Source organism: Mastomys coucha, unplaced genomic scaffold (assembly GCF_008632895.1).
Source record: "Mastomys coucha isolate ucsf_1 unplaced genomic scaffold, UCSF_Mcou_1 pScaffold21, whole genome shotgun sequence".
In the NCBI taxonomy this organism is placed as follows: domain Eukaryota; kingdom Metazoa; phylum Chordata; class Mammalia; order Rodentia; family Muridae; genus Mastomys; species Mastomys coucha.
Genome location: NW_022196904.1, coordinates 50191581 through 50214120, shown reverse-complemented (window position 1 = coordinate 50214120; position 22540 = coordinate 50191581). Strand labels below are relative to the sequence as shown.

At 36.2% G+C, this 22540-nt stretch overlaps 2 long non-coding RNA genes and 1 other non-coding gene across 4 annotated transcripts in view; all 3 read left to right on the top strand.

Annotated features, from left to right (window-relative positions):
- Positions 1-236: 236 nt before the first annotated feature.
- LOC116102316 lies at positions 237-11430 on the top strand. The gene is made up of 4 exons (XR_004123074.1): positions 237-807; positions 7658-7713; positions 8766-8923; positions 11259-11430. It is a non-coding gene; the product is annotated as an uncharacterized LOC116102316 (long non-coding RNA).
- Positions 11431-11656: 226 nt separating this feature from the next.
- Positions 11657-11745, top strand: LOC116104298. Its single transcript, XR_004123806.1, has one exon. It is a non-coding gene; the product is annotated as a small nucleolar RNA SNORD116 (small nucleolar RNA).
- A 10404-nt stretch (positions 11746-22149) lies between these two features.
- Positions 22150-22540, top strand: part of LOC116102315 — an 11066-nt gene continuing 10675 nt past the window's right edge. For both annotated transcript variants that reach the window (XR_004123072.1, XR_004123073.1), the window contains exon 1: positions 22150-22350. This is a non-coding gene — a long non-coding RNA (uncharacterized LOC116102315). The remainder of the gene's footprint in view (positions 22351-22540) is intronic.

Below are 22540 nucleotides of genomic sequence, written 5' to 3'. Positions count from 1 at the left end.
TCTCCACAACCTTGCTAGCATCTGCTGTCACCTGAGTTTTTGATCTTAGCCATTCTGACTGATGTGAGGGGGTATCTCAGGGTTGTTTTGATTTACATTTCCCTGATGACTAAGGATGTTGAACATTTCTTTAGGTGCTCCTCAGCCATTTGGTATTGAGAATTTTTTGGTTAGTTCTGTACCCCATTTTTAATAGGGATATTTGGTTCTCTGGAGTCTAACTTCTTGGGTTCTTTGTATATACTGGATATTAGCCCTCTATTGGATATAAGATTAGTAAAGGTCTTTTCCCAATCTATTCATTGCTGTTTTGTCCTACTGACAGTGTGCAAACTCCCAATTTTAATGATAAGTGAATAAAGGAGTTAAGAACATAATGATGTTAGGAATCAAGGAAGTAGAGCAGATTAGAATGTACATAAGGAAAAATTTGATACAAATTCTCGTAGGGCAAGGTTAATTTTGTCCACATTAGTTTAGACTATTATAACTGAAAGAAAGTAAATGACAATACTATAAGTAGAGTTAGGAGAAAGCATGTGTGTGGAAGATATTCTTTTCAAATGAATCAGGAGAATTTGAACCATATTTCTATAAATGCATTATAAATTCTTTTCTACTTAGTGGCTTAGTGGCTTATAAATGAGATCTATTTTCAGTGTATCAAGATTTATACCATGTAATATTTGATTTGTGTCTCACAATTTTTTTCATTCATTTTATCTTTCATTTATTTGCTTTAATTTTAGAAGACTAAAGATTTTGAGTTCTTAACTCCAGATGTAAGAATCATTTAACTCTGAAAATGTAAGTCACATATTCTGCTTAATATTCTTTTTTATATTTGCTATTTGGTCCCTACCAAAGGAGTCACTCTATCATATTAATATTTTTATATTTTAAATATTTTCATTCGGGAAAGAGTTTTTGTAGAAAGGCTGGAAATGAGTAATTGGTAAGACAATGCAGGACAAAATGTTTTTAAATCTTTAGAGCAAACACTGTAGTTCAACCTCTATGTCTAACTCCAGATACTTCATTCATATGTCACTTAATGCTATGTGCTTCTTGCTATTTTTGACCTAAGGTTTTTAAAAATTTACTTGGATTTTAATTATTCTTATGTATTTGTGTCTATGTGTGGGTATGTGTGTGTAAGTAAAAGTGACTATGGAAACTAGAAGAGAGTATCAGGATACTTGAATCTGGAGTACATGTAATACAGGAAGCCATGAGCTGGCCAGTAAGGGTGCTGGGAACTGATGTCATGTCCTCTATAAAAGACATGCTCTTATCTACTGACACACCTCTCTAACCCTGACCTAAGTTTTTAAAACTTATTTGTCTAGGTTTCTCACAGCCCATGGTAGGCATTTCCTTAAAGTACTTTATTTTCATTATGTGAGCCAGTTAATGTATTTAGTATTGTAATTAAACAGTACTAAAGACAAATCTACTGATTTATGACAAATGAGAATATACTTAGCATCATGGCACATACTTTTTATTCCACAGCACTCCAGAACCAGGCAGATCTCTGTGATTTTGAGGCCAGCCTAGTCAACATAATGAGTTCCTGACTATTTCAAAAACAAAACAAAACAAAACAAAATCCAGAAAATAGTGTGTTACAAATTAGATACCATTTGTCTTAGTTTGAATTTTATTGCCATGAAGAGACACCATGAACAAGGCAATTCTTTTAAGAAGAAAACATTTAGTTGTGGCTGGCTTAGAATTTCAGAGGTTTACTTCCTTGTCATCATGGTTTGAAGCATAGCAGCAGGCAGCTAAATATCATGCTGGAGGAGTCAAGAATTCTACATCTTGATCTGAAGGTAGCAGAAAGAGATTGTGTGCTACACTGGATGTAGCTCCCACAGTGCCACACTTTCCAGCCATGCCACACTCACCCCAACAAGGCCACCCCTATGGCCCAATCATTCAAACACGAGTCTATGGGGGCCACAATTATTGAAATGAACACACCATATGACAAAAGAAAAAAGGTTGTTTGTCCAAAAGAGAAGGAATGTTCTTTTTGGAAAATTTTAAGAGTCTAGAAACAAAAAGATGCCACACAAGCAACAGATAACAAATTTGGTACTGTTATATGTATTTTCTTGTGTCAAGTCTATTGGTATCTCATGAACTATTCTAAGTAAACTTAACATTTTCCTGATATTGCCCTTGTAAAACTTGATTCTTTTAGTTCAATTTTGAATACTACCAGATTTACCAAAACATTTCTCATTCATTTATTCTCATTCATTTATGATTATCTTCATTGATAATATTGTGTGGGATCCCATATATGTCCTTCTTATATCTAGTGCTGAAATTTCGGTTTGGGGATATTTTGCTGGGTTGGTATAATTGGGTGAGATTTGTTGAATAGCAGTGAGACATAAAATACAGGTAAGATCAAGATGCCTTAGTCATTTTTGCATTTTTACTCCTTACTCCAAGCTTTTTTGTTTGTTTAGTTGGTTGGTTTTTGTTTTGTTTTGTTTTGTTTTGTTTTGAGATAAGTATTCTCTGTGTAGCTCTGGCTGTCCTAGAACTCACTCTGTAGACCAGGATGGCCTCAAACTCAGAAATCCACCTGCCTCTGCCTTCCAAGTACTGGGATTAAAGGTGTGTGCCACCACTGCCTGGCTTACTTCAAGTTTTTAAACATTAGTGTTTATATGTAGTATTTTGTCTCCTTTCCTCAAGAGAAATATAATGAGGTCCTACTTGACAGGGATTATTTTCTTCCTATTATATAACACTATAATTTCCAAAGGAGAGATTTTAGTTAAAGTTTATTAAGTAAATTGATGAAAGAAGTAGTGAAAAAACATTGTGAATTATACTATAATACATTTTTAAAAGAGAGAGACTTATGTTTTGATAGAAATGCAATTATGAAAAAAAATTAATTATAGTCATTTAGCATATTTGATAAGATTTCAAAGAACATGTATATCATGGTGTTTTATTCCTCTACAGTTTTATTTTTATAAACAGTTTTATTTCTATTAATAAAACTGTTCAGTGAATTGGTGTCTAATTCTTACTTTTTTACAACTCCATCTTTTCCAACCCTTCTAAGCCTTAGTATAGAATTGCAAGAGTTATCACAGAAGACACTGGGTTTTTCTTCAGATTTACTGAGGTTGTCAGGAAAATGTTTCTGGGAATTTTGTGAAACAATGAAAATGAAGAAGGGGCATTTAAAAGTATTGAGACTTTTAAAACAATTGTGAGACACATGAATGCCTTGTTTTAAAACTTACATCTTAGTAAAAATTCAATGTTTCTGTTATTTCCCAATTTATAAATGTACTTAAATATTAACTCATTGTTTATTGAAAGGTACCTTGTATTATAATATTTCAGGTGATATAATCCATCCTTACTCTCTCATACCCATTCTGCCTTTCTCTTATGTAACACACACTGGCCTTGTAGCCCACATTAAAATTGTTGTTTTCCCTCCCAAGTGCTAGGATTCCAAATGTGTTCCAGCATGCTTGCCTCTAGGTTTTTTTGGGTATAATTATGTTTAGTTATATTTAATAGTTTTTTTTTTTCTGTAAGATTGGCTAGGTCATACTATGTAGACCTGACCCACATGGAGTCTCTCTGTAGAGCTAGTTGGCATCAGACTCAGAAATGTGTCTGCCTCTGCTTCCAAATACTAGGTTTGCAAGCAGGGACCACCAATCAGCTCTAGTTTATCCTAATATTTCCTTTTAAAATTCACTATTGAAACACAAGATCATGTTTAAATTTTCTATAGCACTTTAAAGGTAATTGCTAGTTTTAGAACTTTGATAATATCGATTGTAATTCTGAGAACATTTGAATAATTGTTCATCATAACATTTTCATCCAATTTAAGATTTTCATAGCTAGTTAGTTTGCAAAATCCTTGTTCACATCATGTTCCTTCATGTGATTTTCTTCTCATCCTACGGATGATTAGTTTCAGTATAGTTTGTGATGAACATGAATCATTGGAACTTGGTCCATGCTTATGTGGCTTTTGTGAAATACTAAAGGTAAAATGTAATAATTTCTGTTTTTGAGTAGTTGGCTTAGCAGACAGTATTAAGTGATATTTTATATGTTAAAAGAGAGTATGAGGATTTATCAAAAATAAATGAATTATTATTTAACTATGAAAAAAATCCATTAACTAGTTTCTATGATTGTTTATTTTCTTTATGATTTTAGAGAAATGAGCTCCATTGACAGGGAACTACTTTTATAGAGACTTGTTTTCAGAACTTATTACAAAGCAATCCTTTCTTTCTCTTTCTCTTCCTCTCTCTCTCTTCCTTTCTCTCTCTTTCTTTCTTTCTCTCTCTCTCTTTCTTTCTTTCTTTCTCTCTTTCTTCCTCTCTCTCTTTCTCTCTCTTTCTCTCTCTTTCTTTCTTTCTTTCTTTCTTTCTTTCTTTCTTTCTTTCTTTCTTTCTTTCTTTCTTCCTTTCTTTTACTTTCTTTCTCTCTTCACCCCAAATCTGTAGTTCTCCTGACAACCCACCCCCACAAATCTCTTCACCCATTACCCTGCCCCTTCTTCTCATAAAAGAGGAATTCCCTCACCCTGATTCTGCTCCCCACCCTTCCCTCACCCTTGATATGAAGTCAAAACAGAGTCAAGGCAATCCACCCACTCTAGTTATTGGGGAATCCACATGAAGACCAAGCTGCATGTCTGCAGCATATGCATTTGTATGTATGTGGGAGACTATGTTCAGCCATTGTATACTGTTTGGTTGGTGGTTCAGTCTCTTGGAGCACTGAATGTTCCAGGTTAGTTAATTCTGTTGGTCAACTTTGTGTAGTCCCTACCCCTTCTGGGTTCCTCAGTCCTCTCAACTCTTCCACAAGACTTTGTGAACTTCACCTAATTTTTGGCTGTGAGTCTCTGCATTTGTTTCTGTCAGCTGCTGGTAGAGATTGTGAGAGTATAGTTTTACTAGGCTCCTCTCCATAAGCATAACAGTATCATTAATAGTGTTAGGGATTTTTTCTTGTCTACATGATAGAACTCAAGTTGTGCCAGTTATTGGTTGGCCAACCACATTTGCTCTTTTAAGTTCCTAATTTAATGGGTGTTATCTTTTATATTTTTCTATTCATCACATTTATATGTAAGTCTCGTTTCTTAGCAATATTTTTTTATCTGTATCCCTTGAACAGTGACTAACATACTTTGATTATAACGAAATTACTACTGAAAAGGGTAATATTTACCTTATTAAATTAAGAGTAAACAATGTGTGCAACCAATGTGTCATACTCATTCTAATTATATTTTATTTTCCAAATTTCCTCATTTCTATGTTGTCTGGCTCTAAAGGTTAAAGCTAGAGAGAAACAAAAAATCTAGAATTATTAACTTAAAATTAACTTGTAACCAAGTCTTATTTTGCCATCAATTATTTATTCAAAATATACTTAGTGTATTTTTTGAAAGGCTCATTTAAATCAATTGGACAAGTAAGCATGATAGGACAAAGTGAAAAAGTACATACGTGAATGATTCATAAATGTGTTATAAATGGCCACAAACATAAAAATATATTCATTTATATCCATTTTTACTAAAGGATTAACTGTCATATAAAATAAGACTTGAAACATAAAAGATATATTAAGAAATGAATTTTCTTTTTTCACCTATGAGATTCAATGGAATATTTGCAAACAACATTTAAAACAATTTAAATTCCAGATAATATTGAAAAAAACTAATTAAGGTAGAGATATATGATGAAAATTGGCATATTTTTATCACTGATTATGCTTTTAGAAAATCACTTATAGTATGTAATTCGAATTTTAAAATATGTGTAGCATTAAGAGTATTCATCATAGTAAATAATTGTTTGTAATTATTAATAAATATGTCATGAAGCATAATTTTATTATTTAATTGATTGATGTCCAGTTATTATAGTAATGTACGTTCAAATTATCTGACAAAGGTCGCAGTTTGAAAAGTTCATTCATTTTTTGCTGAGAACCATTTATGTCTGAAGCATTGATGTATTTATTCATATCAAATGTAATATGCATATGCTTCTTTATGTGGTCAATAAACCAATGTTATCGAACAGATATTTAAAAATATTCATAATGATTTCTTGTCATTATTTTCCATATTTATATTTGTGCGTGGTTTTAATTTCCTTTTCACGAAATGAATATGGAGCACCAATGCAATGGCTCAGTAGATAAACCCACTTGTTACCAAGACTGACAATCTAAGTTTTACCTAACACCCCCACACACACACTCACAAATAGAATAGCGTTTTTAAAAAACGAAGTAGGGACATCACTACTTCACTCTATGGCTCCTTTCCTCCTGTTTTATATCTCACTTTCTTCCTCCATTTGTGTTTTTTTTTTGTGTGTGTGATTAAGTCTCTTATTATATAGCTTTAGAATATTTGAAGAATTAGTTAACCAGCTATAAATGCCATAATCACATGTTGGAGTGTGTTTTTTTTTCCAGTTGTAACTCATCATCTTATGTTCAGATTTTATATAAGCTTCTCACTGAAATATATGTTCTATGATGATATTATTTTCACCTTTTATTTCTTATTCACTCGAACGCTTTTCCATGATTTAAGTTAAAACTTAATTGTAAAGAACTTTCTGATAACATACTTCTATAGTTCTTAAGGACCTTTTCCTCCTGAGATCTGTGAGTTCACTTAATATTGTATATTTTGCATAGATTTTCTACAAATTTTCTGATTTAATTTTTTTATGACTTGAATTGTTATCTCATATTATGAACCTTAACAAATTTACCAAATGTTCATTGTTGCTTCATCCACTAGGTTTACTCCATTTTCTTGGTCAAATACCATTTTCTATTATAGCATGTAGCATTTTCTAGGTATATGCCTAGAGATAAATAGCTGGGACAAATTTTAGTTGCATCTTTAATTCTCTTTTTGTGGAATGTTAAAACTGGACCATTGAATGTAGAACAGTTTATAAAAGAAACAAGAATAGTGAATACCTACTTTAAAAGTATTCGGTATCCATATGGATTAGGGGAATGCAAACAAGAAATACTTTGAGATACTAGAGTACATCAGTCCAAATGACTGTCATGAAGCAATATGAAAGGATATGGAGGAGGATATTATACACTGATGATAGTATTGCAAATTAATACAGTTATTATAGAAATTATTTATTTTATGACCTTTCCGACTATACTTTATGTCTTATATGTACAGTCACTGTGGAATTCACTGTGGAATTCATTGTGTGGTTCACTGTGGAATTTCATAGTCACTGAAAAACTATCATTGCTTTGTGCATGCCTCATGAATGCACATAGTTGCTCCTTGTGAAGGGATCCCCTTAGGATAGATCTCTGGGACTGGTATAGTTCTCTGTTTCTGTCTTTGTAGACCTTGTATGAAGTTGTGCATCCTTCATGGCATTGTCAGCCCCCAAACCTGAGTAGGCAGAACTTTGATAATCATATAGTAGCTCTGAAGGTAAAGGCCTGTCTTACAGAGAGCCCTTTAATTGTACTGAGGACCTGGCAGGTAAACTATTAGCAGGAAAATATGCCTTCTCTATATTTTCAGTTCCACTTACAAATACCTTCCTGACTTCTCTTTCCCCAGGTTTATATAGGAAGAACTGAGCCTTAATGTGATTTATTCTGAGGCATGGATTCAGCGTAAGTGGACACATGTAGTCCTCAGTGATTTGGTCAGTGGAGGAAGTGCTTATTGTCAAACAAGTGGTTGTTGAAGATAGCCCAGAGACATCATCACATGAATATTAAAACACCTAAAGAGGATGCTTTTCTTGCATGTTCAATTTATTGGTCTTAAAGGGCCATTGTGTGTGTGTGAAAGTGTATTGAGAAACTGAAGACTCAGAAGTCTACAGGTGTGTGGACACACTAGAGACAAGAAAACTTTTACAAATTTAATGGATTACAGTCTTCTCAGAAGGATTAATTATGCATTGGTTGCAAACAAAGAAAGGTGACAGACAGACAGACAGATAGACAGAGACAGAGACAGAGACAGACACAGAGAGATACAGAGAGAGACTAAGAGGCAGCAGAGAGACAGAGACATTTCTGGTGTTCCATAACCCTAGATGTTATGAAGGGTATTGATAAGGAGATAGAAGTGCAACTAATGCATCAGGTTGACCATTTTCTATGAAAGGAGACAGAGAATTGTTCACACATATGGAGACAGTGACAACATGGAAGAATAATTCTATTTGAAAGTAATTATTTTGGGAGAATAATTCCTTTATGGGAAATGCCTAGCTTTAGGGATAGCACAGGTCAGTGAAACCCAATAAACTTGTTCTTGGAAATGCCACTAGTGAACTGATATTAAAAAGGAGAGACATTGTCAGAAGATAGCTACTGATGAAAATTTAATACTCATTTGCTTTGGTTGGAAGTATTTGATATGTTAGAAGCCTTAGGATTTTGTCAGTGAGTACAATCAAAAGGCACAAAAATACTTCTTTAGGCTAGACAGGGAGACGACTGGAAAGTAAGACCTTGACACTAAGCCACTTCCATCTACAGAAACCTTTGGGAAAAACAGATATTGCAGTCTGATAAAATGGTGTAGGGAGATCATGGGAAAGAAAGGAATAGGTGTTACCTGGTGTTTCCAGTCAGATTGGAGCATTGTAACACCACCACAGTCTATCTATTCCTTTGTAGAGATTGCATATGCTTTATGTTTTTATCTCAAGGTTTTACCCCTATGAGTCATATCTTCCAATCATTTATGGGTGGATAAATGCATATAAGAAGAAGTACCAATCATTTATGGATGGATAAAGGTACCTAGCAGTATTTCAAGCAATATGGTCCAAAGTGCAGGTTCCAAAGAAGAAAGTAGAAGATACTGGTAAGCATTATTTGAATTCCCCAAAGTATTCATGACTCTTAAGTTTTTGTAGAAGTGTTATGACCTAAAATTCCACAAACTTGTCAAGTCCTACCTTGTCCTACATTTAAAGCTTCTGACAGTTACTACTTTGGGAAAGTAAGGCACCTTCTATTCCTGGATGTGAAAGGTCTTAGATTTCATATTTCTGCAATTTTAAGAGTATACCAATCACCTGATTGCAAGCACCCACTAGGCTAGTTGGTCAAAATGGTAATTTTCAGTCAAACATCCATTTGTAAGAGCCTAACCAAGTAGGTGAATACTCATTATCACCAGTATAATCATGAGTAAAATGCAGCTCATTCACTAATCCAAGTACTGTACAATTCAGGCAGATATTTCTAAGTCACTGCACTGCCCTTGCTGACAACCAGCTTTGGCAAAGTCACCTTACAGAGGGCCTAAGTTTTTACACTTTTTTTTTTGATAAACAAACATGTTTATAGTGAGTATAATTTGAGTACCTAGGAAGCTCCCTCTGGTATTGTTGTTGTGCAGGCAAAAGTGGCATGAAATGAGAGAACAAAGTCACAGACACAAGCAGCAGATGCATAGTTACCTACTATCTAAAAGTATATATTTTCTGTATGGATAGCTTACCAGGTCTGAGGTTGGTAGTAACCATGGAGTAGTGTGTCAAAGAAATACAATCAAATAAGACTCTGACTTAGAATTTGTTTTATTGGGAGTTATTGTTAGTGTAATCCATATTGATGAACTATGTCTGCCTTGGTAATAAGTAGGAAACGTGTGGGTCACTGAATATCAAAACATGGTTTGTAAGCCACAGTTGAAAGGAGAGTAAGAGACCATGTATGACACTTGTAAAGACTGGAGGGATCATGCTTTCGGGAATGGCATCTTTGGACTAGTGTGTTGAGTGCTTTTTTTTCAGATAGCCAAAACAGCCCTGTGACTAAATAGACTCTTTGTGTTGTTGACAAACTGAGAATAGTTCAGTAGACCTGCTTGGAAAGAGAGCAAAGGGCACATGTGTTAGGCATGGAAGGATTCATATCCATGTTTGTTTTGCTGGCTTACACACATACATGTGCACCTAGAATTTTGTCTTGGATTTCAGAGTAAACAGGTAAAATCATTGATATCTGTGAATCTCTGTAGGATACAGATGTACCAAGCTGTATAGAAATAATTGTATGTTAACTCAAAATAGTCATGATAGTTCCCTGGAAATCTTTGGCCCACCACAGTGGTTTCCACTAGGAAGTTGGGAAAACAAAGATATGAGAGTGCTGGATATGGGATTTTTTTTTAGCACCAATGACTTTCTGAGCCATTAAATTATGACAGTACATGCCTTGAATAAGCCTTAAAATTGTTGATGGTTGCCACAGTGAGGCTACCTAATAATGTGGACCTCAGAATAGTGACATGTCTATCTTTTCATATTTATGGGCCTTGAACCTGTTTCTGTTTTGTTCTGAGCCTTTTTATCATGGAGAGTACATAAGGGTTGCTTGAGTTGACAGAGAAAGTCAGTGATGGCTACTGAGTTCCAGCTATTTGGAATTCATCACTCTTTTCACATAATTAAAACCTGAAGGCATAATTTGGACCAGAGAATGGGACTGCTCTGTATTTTCTATCATACCCACAGTATACCAAAGGGTCTCTTTTGGGTCTGATTGAACTTTATAAGAAGAATAGGAACATATTGTTCTATAATCTGAAGTTTTGGTGATATGTCCTAGAAGGTTTGCTTGGTCTACAGTTTGGTGGCTATTTGAAAAAGTACTTAGTGGCAGATATATTGGTAGATAGACACAGAGAAAGACAGAAAGAGGCAGATATAACTAAAGAAAAAGAGAGTGGAGTTTGGTTCATATTACCTTAGAAAGTATGCTACTTACTGCTGGGAAACTGGAAAGGAAATGGGGGAAAAAGTTGGACACACTGGCCTAAAGCTTCTCAGCAAGTATTAGGAATTAAGAATTCATAGGGCTGCCTGTGGTCTTTATACATGTTTAGGCATGTGTTTTGGGTGACTTGATGTGTTGTATCTCCTGGGATTAGTTTTTGTTACTGCAAACATGTACAGAGGTCATCCTGAAGGCAAGGAAGGGAGACAGGCTTAGGCCAAGCTCTTGATAACATTATGACGTTATTCCCAAGGAGACCCTGTAACAAAACTCTCACTGACTTTGCAAGTCTGGGAGACAGGTTTGAGGAGGAGCAGAAATGACCCTCATGTTCAGACCTTGCTAGGGCCACACACACCAATTTGCATCTGGCCCTCTATAATTGAGGTATGTGCTTTGATCTGTCTTCTCAGGGTCACATTCTGTGGGACCCACAGATACAGTACAGATATACGTGGTCAACATCTTTGGATGAGGGGTGACAATATTAGAATGAGACCCCAGACAAGTTGTTTGGTATGTCTTTCTTACCTGAGGACTATTGGAATTTAAAGGTAAGATGTATTTGAATTTCTCCAATTACTAATGATTCTAACATTATTGCTGGAACTACAAGGACCTACTATAACTTCATCCAGTCCTGTCTGGATCTGCAGTTTTAGTGACTATGGAAGATTTTTAGTTTTCTGACAGTTTTAGTGACTATGATAATTCTTTGATGATGAAAGGTCTGGAATTTCTCATACTCACTAATATACATGTTCTGCATAGTACCTTGAAAAGCTTTATGGAAGGGCACTATAGTGTTTCTTAATCAATGATGATTCCCAAAGATTCTCTGGAAAGCTGAACAAAATGATTGATTACTTAATACCTCCACTCTCATCTGGGCTGAGATTTATCACATTCAGTCACGCACTTTCCCTGGAGTCAGATAGGCTTATAATCTACTGTACTGCCCTTGTACTTTTCTATTTATAGTCAGACACATTGATGAGAGTCCTATCTCTTTAGGACTCTGTTATCATGTGTGGTATTCATGAAAACAACCCACATGTAGCTTCCTGGTAACATCCCTGTGCTGTAGGTGAGGTTCATTCTCAAGAAAGAAATGGTAGTCCTGGTAGCTCCTAGAAGTGGCCTGCTGGCAGAGCACTGAATCTGAATCATAAATAGGAGTAGCAGTGCCCCTAGAGCTTGAATCTACACACAGAGGATTCCAGGCCCTTAGAAACCTTGAAGTTGATTGAAGCTCTGCAGTGCTGCTGCAGAGAAAGACACTGTACTCAGGCTACAGGAGTAATTTGCTCTGGTGCATAAATTCTTAAAGACTGAGAGAATGTGGTTTCTTTAGATATTGGTAACTTCTCTTGTAGCTGAATAGACAGACTGTGCTGCTTACTACCAGGATGTTTTTCATGTACCCTGCTTGGAAAGAACAAGAATAACACTATGTGTTCCTATTGTATATTTGGTCGCTAGATATGGGTTCATTAGAAGATGGGGCCAATGACACACAAGCTGCCACGGGTTTAAGACTAGGCTTGGACATTACCACATAGTCAGTGACATCTTTAAGAATAAATATCCTGTGCTTGAATGTGGCACTTGTGACAATAAGTTGAGTGTTTCAGAATCTTTTAGAAGTTTCTTGACCTCTAGTTATCTTTCAAGCATGCTTGACCAAGTTTTTCTATGTCAGAGAAAGTATGAGAGAGAGAGAGAGAGAGAGAGAGAGAGAGAGAGAGAGAGAGAGAGAGAGAGAGAGAGAGAGAGAGTGTCAGAGACAGAGACAGAGACATAGATATAGAGACAGAGAGACATACAGAGAGACACACAGAGAAAGACAGACAGAGAAAGAGACGGACTCAGAGCAGCAGGACAGGGACAGAAATAGAGCAGATTGTTGTTGACAAATTGACCTAGACACTCTGCTACTTACAGTTTCAAAAGTGTAAGAGTAAGCTATTGAAGGCTGGAGAGATGGCTCAGCTGTTAAAGGCTAGACTCACAACCAAAAATATAAGAGTAAGCTGTTGAGCAGGTTAACGATTGCACTTTACTAGGACAAGGTTTTGAACACAACAATGGCAAGTGAGATATCAGATGCCCAAGTAGTGTGAAGAGATGTTCATGAAGGTATGGTTTCACTAATGAACATGGCCAGTGCTGATTTCTAGCTCCTGACTGGTAGATATTGGGATGAGATATTCCTTAACTTACTAAGTTGTCAGTGTTTCCTGGGAAACTTTTTTTCTTGTTTCTTTATTTTTTTCTATTCTCTTATATATTACATCCTGACCACAGTTTTATCTCCACCCCATGCCCCAAACTCCCCTCTTTCTACCCTTCTCCACAAAATTCCCCTCTGCCTTCCTCAGAAAATACCAGGCTTCCCTGGGATACCAACCAAACATGGTATAAGAAGCTATAATAAGACTAGGAACATACCAATACATCAAGGCTAGAAAGGCAACCCAGTAAGGAGAGAAGGGTCCTACAAGGAGCCAAAAGAGTCAGGGACAGCTCCTGCTCTCATGATTCGGATTTCCACAAGACTATGAATCTATCCTGCCCTGACACACATTAGAGGACCTAGGCAAGATAGCTACAAGTTCCCTGATGTCTTAACATCCCATGAGTCCTGATCCATTAATTCTATGGGATATATTCTCTTAGTGTCTGCCCTGATCCTCCTGATTCTTCAAATCCTTATAAGGAGGACTCCCCAAGATCTGCCTATTGTTTGGTTGTGGTACACTCCTGTCAGTTGCTACATGAAATCTCTCTTGTCTCTCTGATCCTGTTTCTATTAGGCACCAGTCTCATCATATTCTTGTGGCAGGACAAACTATATGCTGAAGGTTTTGTGTCCATGTTGATATCCCAACCACCCAACTTGAGGTCTTACATTTTTAAGAAGATGTCCAGTTCAGGCCTTGTGTCACTCATTACTAGGAGTCTTTGCTAAGGTTATGCTCATAGATTCCATGGAGTTTCCATTGCACTACATTTCCAGCTTGCCCCTGAAATGCCCCAAATTCAAATTGATTTTTTTTCTAGTATTTTCTCATATCCTCTCCCCTACCATGATTCCTCCTTTTCCTAGTTTCACCCATCCCAAATCCACCTGGGAAATGGATTTTATTTCACCTTTCCATGAAGATTCTTGCATTGATCCTTAGTTCTGTAATGTGACTTAGCCTCTTGGGGTCTGTGGACTGCTGCAGCATTCTCTCTTATTTTGCAGAACATATTCACTTCTGAGGAAGTACATACCATGCATTTCTGGATTTAGGTTACCTTACTCAGGTTGATTTTTCTAGCTCTATCCATTTACCTACAAAATGTATGATGCCATTGTTTTTAGTAGCTGTAAAAGTACTGCACACTTTTTTTAACCCATTCTTCAGTAGATTGACATCTATATTGTTTTCAGTTTCTGGTTGTTAGGAATGTATCTGCTTTGTACATAGTTGAACAAGTATCCTTGTGATAGGATGGAACATCTTTGGGTTTAATGTCCAGGAGTAGTATAAGTAGGCCATGAAGTAGATTGATTTCCAATGTTCAGAGAAACTTCCAAAATGACTTCTAAAGTGACTGTATAAGTTTGCATTCCCATTGTCACTGTAAAATGTTCCTTCTTGGTCACCATCCTTTCCAGCATGAGCGGGCACTTGAGATTCTTATCTTAGTAATTCTGACCGGTGTAAGATAGAATTATAAAATAATTTTGAATTGAAATTTCCTGATAGCTATGAATGTTAGCTAAGAATGCTAAACATTCCTTGAAATGTGGTTCATATGTTAATAATTCTGTGTTTAGATCTGTACTTCTTTTTTTTTTAAATTGGAATGTTTGGTTTATTGGTTTCTACTTTCTTAAATTCTTTATATATTTTGGATATTAGCTTTCTGTCATATATGAAGTTGGTGAAGATATTTTCCAATTCTGTGGGCTAACATATGTAGTGTTGAAGATATCTTTTGTTGTACAAAAGGCTCTCAGTTTCATGAGGTCCCATGTATAAATGGTTGATCTTAGAGCCTATGATATTGGTGTTTTCTAATGAAGATATTTTCTATACCTATTAATTCAAGATTACCCCTCTATGTTCTCTTCTAATAGGTTCAGTGTATGTAGAAAAGATGCTATATAAGTGCTGGGGGGCCAAGGGCCAGCCCATGTAAGCTCTTTGTTTAGTAAGTCAGTCTCTGGGAGGTCCCAGGGATCTAGGTTGTTGATACTGTTGGTCTTCCTATGGAATTGCCATCCTCTTTAGCTCTTTCAGTCATCCCTTTAACTATTCCATACCAGTTCCTGACTTCAGTCCAATGATTGGATGTAAGTATCTTCTTCTATCTCAGTCAGCTGTTGGTAGGGCCTTTCAGAGGCTAGTCATGCTAGAATCCTCTATGTAAGGACTACATGGCATCAGTAAAAGTGTCAGAGTTTGGTGGGGGTCCATGGGTGAATGCTAAGTTTGGCCAGTCACTGGATGAATGGTCTTTCCTTCAGTCTCTGCTTCTACTTTGTCCTTGTATTTCTTTTATACAGGAACAATTCTATGTCAAAAAATTTGAAGGTAGATTGGTGATCCCATTCCTCCATTGGAGGCCTCATCTATCTACTGGAGGTGATCTCTTCAGATTCCCTCTCTCTACCATTGGACATTTCACCTAAGGTCATCCCTATTGAGTCTTAGGAGCCTCTCAGATTCCAAATCTCTGGGGCTTTTTAGAGGTTTCTTCCATGCCCCCCACAGCTGCATATTTTCATTCATCCTCCTGGCTCTCTAGGTTTCTCTCCTGTCTCTTCTATACCTGATCTCTTCTATATCTGTCTACCCCCCTTTTGCCAGAGAATGCATTTCTCTTTTACATATGCGACCATGGGTACTCTTTGTCTGGTGATTTAGTCCTTGGGATCTCTGTGGGTGTCTGGTTGGTTGATATTGTTATTCTTCTTATGGAGTTGCAATCCACTTGAGATCCTTGTCCTTCCCCTAACTCTTCTATTAGGGTCCTGAGGCTCAATCCAGTGGTTTGCTGTGAGCATTCACATCTGTATTGGTCAAGCAATGGCAGAACCTCTCAGGTGACAGCTATACCAGGCTCCTTTCAGCAAGAATTTCTTGGCATCAGCAACAGAGTCTAGGTTTAGTGTCTACACATGGGATGGATCTCTAGGTAGGATGGTCTCTAGATGGCCTTTCCTTCAAGCTGTGCTCCAATCTTCATCCCTGCGTTTCCTTTAGACAGGAACAATTATGGGTTAAAATTTTTGAGATGGCTAGGTAGTCCCATCCCTAATACAGGGGCCATGTCTATCCACTGGATATGGTCTCTAGAAGTTCTATCTCTGCTTTTTTGGGTATTTGGGCTAATGTCACCCCTGTTGGGTTCAGGGAATATCTTGCTTCCCTGAAATCTGGGGCTTTCTAGCAGCTACCCCTAATTCTACATCCCCTACTGCTACATACTTCCATTCAATTTCCGTGCCCTCTGTACTTTGCCCCATCTCCTCCCACCCCTGATCTCATACCCCCTTTTCCCTTCTTCTCCTCCCTCCCTCCCAGATCCCTCTCTCCATCTCCCTCCCATGATGATTATTTTGTTCTGCCTTCTAAGTAGTACTAAAGCATTTACACTTTGTCGTCCTTTTTTTTTTTTGAACTTTATATGGTCTGTGAGTTATATCATGGATATTTCAAGATTTTGGGTTAATATCCATTTATTAGTAAGTACATAGCAGGTGTGTTCTTTTGTGCCTGAGTTACCTCACTCATGAAGATATTTTCAAGTTCCATCCATTTGCCTAAGAATTTCATGAAGTCATTATTTTTAATAGCTGAGTAGTACTCCATTGTGTAAATGTACCACATTTTTTGTATCTATTCGATGTTTTTTTTTTTCGAGACAGGGTTTCTCTGTATAGTCATGGCTATCCTGGAACTCACTTTGTAAACTGGGTTGGCCTGTATCTATTCCTGTCTTGAGGGACATCTATGTTCTTTCCAGCTTCTGACTTTTATAAATAAGGCTGCTATGAACATAGTAGAACATGTGTCCTTGTTATATGTTGGAACATCTTTTGCGTATATTCTTAGGAGTGGCATAGCTTAGTCTTCAGGTAAAACTATATAAAATTTTCTGAGGAACCACCAGACTGATTTCCAGAATGGTTGTACCAGCTTGCAATCCCACCAGTCATGGAGGGATGTTCCTCTTTCTCCACATCATTGCCAGTGTCTGCAGTCACCTGAGTTTTTAATCTTAGACATTCTGACTGGTGTGAGGTGGAATCTCAGAGTCATTTTGATTTGTATTTCTCTGATGAATAAAGTTGTTGAACATTTCTTTAGGTGCTTCTCAGCCATTTGAGATTCTTCATTTGAAAATTATCTGTTTAGTTTTATACACCATTTTTAATAGGGTTATTTGGTTCTTTGGAATCTACCTTTTGATTGATCTATCTATCTATCTATCTATATATATGTATATACATATATATATACATATATATATATACATATATATATATATTGGACACTAGCCCTCTATTAGATGTAGAGTTGGTAAAGATCTCTTTAAATCTGTAGGTTGCTATTTTGTCCTATTGATAGTATTCTTTGCCTTACAGAAGCTTTGCAATTTTATGAGATGCCATCTGTCAATAGTTGATCTAAGAACCTGAGCCATTAGTGTTCTGTTCAGGAAGATTTCCCCTATGCCAATGTGTTGGCAGTTCTTTCTCACTTTCTCTTTCATTAGATTCAATGTATCTGATTTCATTTTGAGGTTCTTGATCCACTTGGACTTGAGCTTTGTACAAGGAGATAAGAATGGATCAGTTTGCATTTTTCTACATGCTGACTGCCATCTAGACAAGCACCATAATTTGAATATGCTGTCCTGTCTTTCCACTGGATTATTTTGGCTTCTTTTTCAGAGATTAAGTGCCCATAAGTATGTGGGCTTATTTATGGGTCTTCAAGTGAATTCTATTGATCTACTTGTCTGTCTCTGTACCAATACCATGCAATTTACATCACTGTTGCTCAGTAGTACAGATTAAGGACAGGGATGTTGATTTCTCCAGAAGTTCTTCTATTGTTGAGAATGGTTTCTGCTATCCTGGGTATTTTGTTATTCGAGATAAATTTGAGAATTGCTCTTTCTGTCTTTGTGAAGAAATGAGCTGAAATTTTGATGGGAATTGCATTGAATCTATAGAAAATTTTTGGTAAGATAGCAGTTTTTACTATGTAAATCCTGCAGATCCATGAGCTTAGAAGATCTTTCCATCTTCTGAGATCTTATTCAATTTCTCTTTTCAGAGACTGGATGTTCTTGTTGTACAGATATTTCATTTTCTTGCTTAGAGTCACAACAAGATATTTTATATTACTTGTGACTAATATGAACGTTGTCATTTCCCTAATTTCTTTCTCAGCCCCTCTATCCTTCGAGTAGAGGAAGGCTACTTATTTGTTTGAGTTAATTTTATATTATCCAGTCACTTTGCTGAAGTTGTTTTTCAGTTGTAGGAGTTTTCTGGTGGAATTTTTGGGGTCAGTTGAGTATACTATCATATAATGTGCAAATAGTAATATCTTGAACTCTTCCTTTCGAATTTATATCCCTCTCACCTCCATTATTGTCTAATTGCTCCAGCTAGAGCTTCAAGTAGTATACTGAATGGATAGGGAAAGAGAGGGCAGCCTTGCCTTGTGCCTGATTTTAGTGGGTTTGCTTCAAATTTCTCTACATTTAGTTTGATGTTAGATATTGGTTTTCTGTATATTGCTTTTGTTATGGTTGGTATTGGTCTTGAATTCCTGATATTTCCAACACTTTTAAAATGAAGAGTTGTTGAATTTTATCAAAGGCTTTTTCAGCATTTAGTGAGATGATTATGTGATTTTCATCTTTGAGTTTGTTAATGTAGTGGATTACATTGATGAAGTTCCATATAGTGAATTATCCCTGCATCCTTGGGATGAAGCCTACTTGTCCATGCTGAATGATCATTTTGATGTGTTCTTCCATTCAGTTTGTAAAATTTTTATTGAGTATTTTTGCATTGACATTCATAAGGGAAACTGTAGTTCCCATTCTTTGTTGGGTCTTTGTGTGGTTTAGATATCAGTATAACTGTGGCTTCATAGAATGTATTGGGTAGTGTTCCTTTTGTTTCTATTTCATGAAATGGTTGACAAGTATTGGTATTAGGTCTTCCTTGAAGATCTGATAAAATTCTTAATTAAAACCATCTGGTCTAGGGGATTTTTTTGGTTGGGAGAGTTTTAATGACTGCTTCTATTTCCCTAGGATACAATTATGGAAGAGCTAAGATGTTTTTTCTAATCATGATTTAACGTTGGTACCTGGCATCTGTTTAGAAAATCATCCATTTCATTCAGATTTTCCAGTTTTGTTGAATATATGCTTCTATAAACGGATCTCATATATATATATTTTAATTTCTTCAGTTTCTGTTGTAATGTCTCCCTTTCACTTCTGATTTTGTTAATTTGGACACTGTATCTGTGCCCTCTGGTTAGTCTTGCTAAGTGTTTACGTGTCTTGTTGATTTTCTCAAAGAAAAAACTCTTGCTTTTTTTTCTTTTATTCTGTGTAAAGTTCTCTTTGTTTCTACTATGTTGATTTTAGCCTTGATTTTGATTATTTCCGGCTTTCTACACGTCTTGGGGATATTTGCTTCTTTTTGTTCCAGATCTTTCAGATGTGTGTTAAGCTGATAGGGTATGCTCTCTCCAATTTTTTAATGGAGGCACTCAGAGCCATGAGTTTTCCTCTTAGCCTTACTTTCATTGTGTCCCATAAGTTTTGATATGTTGTGCCTTGGATTTCATTAAATTCTAAAATGTCTTTAATTTCTTTCTTTATTTCTTCTCTGACAAAGTTATTATTGAGTATAGAGTTGTTTAGCTTACATGTGAATGTGGGCTTTCTGTCATTTTTCTTGTTGTTGAAGATCAGACTTCGTCTATGGTGATCTGATAGGATGCATGGAATTATTTCAATACTATTGTATTGGTTGAGTCTTGCTTTGTGTCCGATTGTATGGTCAGTTTTGGAGAAGGTACCATAAAGTGCTGAGAATAAGGTATATTCTTTAGTTTAGGGTGAAATGTTCTACAGATATCTGTTAAATCCATTTGCTTCATATCTTCTTTTAGATTCACTATGTCTCTGTTTAGTTTCTGTTTCCATGATCTGTCTATTAGTGAGAGATTGGGATGTTGAAGTCTCCTAGTATTATTGAGTGAGATTCAATGTGTGCATTGAAGTTCAGTAATGTTTCTTTTATAAATGTGGGTGCCATTTCATTTGGGGCATAGATGTTCAGAATTGAGAGTTCCTCTTGGTGGATTTTTACTTTGATGTGTATGTAGTACCTTCCCCATCTTTTTTGATAAGTTTTCATTGAAAAATCTGTTTTATTAAATACTAGAATTGCTACTCCAGCTTGTTTCTTGGTACTATTTGCTTGGAATGTTTTTTACAGCTTTTTACTTTGAGATAGCTTCTGTAATTGCTACTGAAATGTGTTTCCTACATGCAGCAAAATGTGGGTCCTATTTACAAATTCAGCCTGTTAGTCTATGTCTTTTTATTGGAAATTGAATCCACTGATATTGAGAGATATTAAGGACCAATGATTGTTGCTTCCTATTATTTTTGTTGTTAGAGGTGCAATTATATTTGTGTGGTTTTATTCTTTTGTGTTTATTGTGAGAAGATTATTTTATTGCTTTTTCTTGGATGTAGTATCCCTCCTTGTGTTGGAGATTTTCTTCCATTATCCTCTGTAGGGCTGGATTGGTGAACAGATATTGTTTAAATTTAGTTTTATCATGGACTATCTTGGTTTCTCCCACTATGGAAATTGAAAGTTTTGCTGGGTATGTTGCCTGGGCTGGCATTTTTGTCCTTAGGTTCTATATGACATCTGCCTAAGGTCTTCTGCCTCTTAGATTCACTGTTGTTCATCATTTGATGCTACATCCTACACATTTGAAAGAAGGTTGGTGGTCAGAACTGCTTTAGGAAGAAAGCCATGGTGATTAGTGCCTTTGTTGGCAGCTTTTACAATTATTAATTGTTATGCGTTTTGAAAAAATCATTAAGATGCAGACAGTATAAATGTTATCTTACAAATATTTCATTATGGCTAAAAACATGCCACTTGAAAGAAAGAAAAGTATTGATTTCAATCAGCAATTGACTCAATTCCCACAGTGTAGAGGTTAATAAACCATTCTCTGAACTTATCTTATCCTTTGTTATATTCTGTAATATAAGAACATCCAGGAATGCAAACTACTGGAATAATGTTTTCATAAATTTTCTATATATTTGGTTTAATAAAATGGTGTTAATAATCTGAAATAAGAGATAATTCAAGTTTAATTTTACTTCAGAAAGCATTTTGTATTTTCTTTTTTTTTAAAGATTTATTTATTATATGTAAATACACAGTAGCTGTCATCAGAAAGTCCAGAAGAAGGCATCAGATCTTGTTATGGATGACTGTGAGCCACCATGTGGTGGCTGGGATTTGAACTCAGGACCTATGGAAGAGCAGTCAGTGCAGTGCTCTTAACCACTGAGCCATCTCTCCAGCCCAGCATTTTGTATTTCAGTTTGAATTTGTTTATATTTAAAAATTTTGTTAATTAAAACAAGAATAAAAGTAAAGTATAGTATAATTCTGATAGGTTTAATTTTAAATGTTAATTGATCTTTTCCCTGTACACATATTACTATTCTTTCTATCTTTTCTATATTGGTATTTTGATTATTATTTGATGGGAGGAATATCTTATTTGCTCCAATTTTTGGTGTTTTGTAATTCCTTTTATGATTATGGGAATATTTCTTTAGGTAAGGAACATATTCTCCTACAAAACTGTTAAAGATTTTTCACTGGCCTTTTGAGTTGATAGTCTTCATTCCCTTTAAGCATTATTATTCCTAGGTTTAACATTTCATTCTTCCCTGAATTTCTTAAATGCTTTTCAAAACATTTTGCTTCTCATATTTTCTTTGAATGTTGTGTCAGTGTCTTCTATGATATATTTTATGGCTGAGATTATGTACATTATCTTTTATATTCTGCTGGGGAAGATTTGACTCAGTTAGACCAAGGCCTAGGGAAAATAATGCCTGATCTGGAAAGGCAGGATAGAATGGTTGGCAACAGCAAGAATGTTGAGGGGGCTTGTGAGGTCTGACCACCCTATAGTACACAGTAAACCCATGATCCATTCTATTTTGCAGGGGTCCCACTTTAATCATGGCATGTGCTCTGTGCTGTCTTCACAGGGTCGCATTGCATTTCCAGCATGGGCCATGGTCGACATCCAGAGGAAATGGCCCCACAAGATTGGCTGAGTGTTGATGGCACCCCACTGTGTCTCCAGTGCACTGGTTTGGTGTTGCTGCCTTGCCCGAGGGCACCTGAGGTCAAAGGTAAGGAACACAAGATTGCCCCATGAAGTCAACATGCTCAGGTCTTGGTGGATCTAGGAGGTGATGCCATCCATGTCTCCTGTCCCTTCGGGACTTGGAGCAGGCATAGGGCCTCTGGATGTTCCCTGCATTGGAGCTTGAGAACATTGACCCTGGCGATGGATGGGCAATGTCTTGCAGTTCCTTGCTC